The 2,413-nt window shown below is 33.4% G+C and overlaps 1 pseudogene; it reads right to left on the bottom strand.

The window, feature by feature from the left end:
* Positions 1–362: 362 nt before the first annotated feature.
* Positions 363–2,076, bottom strand: LOC120088831 (annotated as a pseudogene).
* Positions 2,077–2,413: the final 337 nt, after the last annotated feature.

The following is a 2,413-nucleotide window of genomic DNA, read 5'->3' as shown; positions in this document are numbered from 1 at the left end:
AATAAATCCACGAAGTTCCAATTTTGTATTTGATAAATATCTCAACTTTAAAAAATGTCTAATAAATTACACTAAAACTTTTAATCTTTTATCAAAATAAATCTTCGAATTTTTCAATTTTGAATCTAATAGATTTGATATTTCTTAAATATACTCGAAACAAAATTAAAAATTTAAGGTTATTATATTTTTAAAAAAATCAAATTTATATTTATTAGATTACCTAATTAAAACCAATTGAATACGTTAAAGTTTTATTACACTCACCTCCTGGGAAAAGAAAAAAAAATATTAGACACAAAATTAAAAATTTAAGATAGAACTAATTAGGAATCACAACCGGTAATATAAGCTTATGTTTGTATTTCAAACTAGCAACGAGAGGTTGTGATAAAATGGACAAACTTTGACGAGAAAAATAATTTAAAAAACGAAAGCAACAACATCATCCACAATTACATAGAAGACTATAATATTTGTATTCCCAAACGAATTTGAATGTAAATTTGAAGGATTTCGAATTCCGACATGTCGATTAGTTGGATCGACTGCAAACTTTTCGGATCTCGCCTTGCAATCCAGTAAGTGGTTGAATGTCACCCATTTTGATCATAGCCGCCACGAAGTCGGATTCAAAGGCGGCACTATTGTGACCGTAGAGTTCAACCAAGGAATCGGTGGATCCGCCGTCGTGGAGCACCTGATCGGAGCGAAGCAAAGCCTTTTTCTCCAAAAGGTTCTTGTAGTAATAGTTGTCAAAAAGCTTTGGGGGTTCTGAAGTCAAAAGGTTCACGATTGTCGTCTCCTCCATTTCTTGGGCAGTTCTTTTGTCTCTCTTTAGCGAACAACTTGTCGATGTTAGTTTCATTGTAAATACGGTTCTTGAAAAACAAACATCTTGCTTTCCCAATTGTGTGGGCTCCTGCAACACCAACCATTATCTCTTACTATCAATTTTGTACGGTTAGAATTATATCAGAAACATACTGGATAATTATTCAAGATATGTATATACTTTGAAACAACACTACATTGATAACTTGTTTAGAGGAAAATGATGATATAATACCAGATAAAGCGACCAAATCCTTTGGGGAGAGGCCTTTGGTATTGAACCGATTGATGAGGGTGGCAAGGGTGGAAGTTGGTGGTGGAATGGCACCACTGACATCAGAGAAGCTGGCTGTTTTGGAATCTCTTCTTCCTAATTTCACTTTCCAACTTGGCCCTCCCAACTAAATATAAATACAATAAAGGGGGAATTCAATTTTATCTTATCAAACCAAAACAAGTGTAGTAACAAACGAGTTTAAATTACTCACTGCTATAACGGAGTCGCGAGCAGAAAGAGTCAAAATATCCGCACAAGAGACAACGCCAGGACAAACTTTTTCTATGTTTTTCTTTATACTCTCAATCACGTTGAAACCTCTGACGGATCTATTGTTAGGAGCGGCTGTTTGCTCTCCTATAAACGTAGGAGTATCATCTAGAAGGATCGATCCATCGCAACCCTGGAATATGATGATTTACAACACAAGAATTAGAAAAAAAAGAAGCTAAGAACATATACGTGAGTTAAAAAATTAATTTTTCCAAATTGGGAATTTCACATAATTCTTGGAGAAAAGAAGAAGAGGATTTTATACATTGACAAAACAATCATGAAAGTGGAGGCGGAGAAGGGAAGCGCCCATGCGAGCTTCCTTAGCAACAGCAGACCGAACACCAGCTCGAACGATGTCGAGGAGCTTAGGACAACTCTTGTGATAGAAGTTGGGGGAGAGTTGAGCTGAGGAGCTCCCTATGAATACCACTAATAAGGCCAGTGCTAAAGCCATAGCCATTTTGTTGCAAGAAGAAAAGGTTGTAATCGCCATTGATTTGAAGCAAAATTGAGAGATTATTAAAGGAGAATGAGTAAGAGAAAAGCAAGGAAGAGATGATGATTGAAGTTTGAAGAGAAGAGAGCTATTTATACATAAAATGGAGGGATATATTAATGTGGAAAAATCTAAAAGACTAGAGAAATTTGGAATTGGCTTGTACTAGAATAATGTATTAGGATAATGGATTTGTAGGGTCTCCAAAAATGACCATAAAATAAACTCTTAAAATACAAATTTTGGATGGGAGAGGGAGAGTGATTTTAAATATTGCAAAAATATTGAGGATCAATTTGATAAAAATGTCCATAAAATGTTTTTATTGTTAGAGATATTTTTATAAAAATTCTATATAGATAAAATTTATAAAGAATACATAAAACAAAGACACACTTCTCATCTTTTTGTTTTTAAATTTTTATTATGAATATCAAACTCATATTATCGATAATATTCTATTGATATTTCGTCGATTTTTTTAGTGATTGATGTCAAACTATTAATATATGAAAATTAATGTCGAAATA

Source organism: Benincasa hispida, chromosome 10 (assembly GCF_009727055.1).
Source record: "Benincasa hispida cultivar B227 chromosome 10, ASM972705v1, whole genome shotgun sequence".
Lineage (NCBI taxonomy): Eukaryota > Viridiplantae > Streptophyta > Magnoliopsida > Cucurbitales > Cucurbitaceae > Benincasa > Benincasa hispida.
This window is presented reverse-complemented; position numbering and strand designations above follow the sequence as displayed.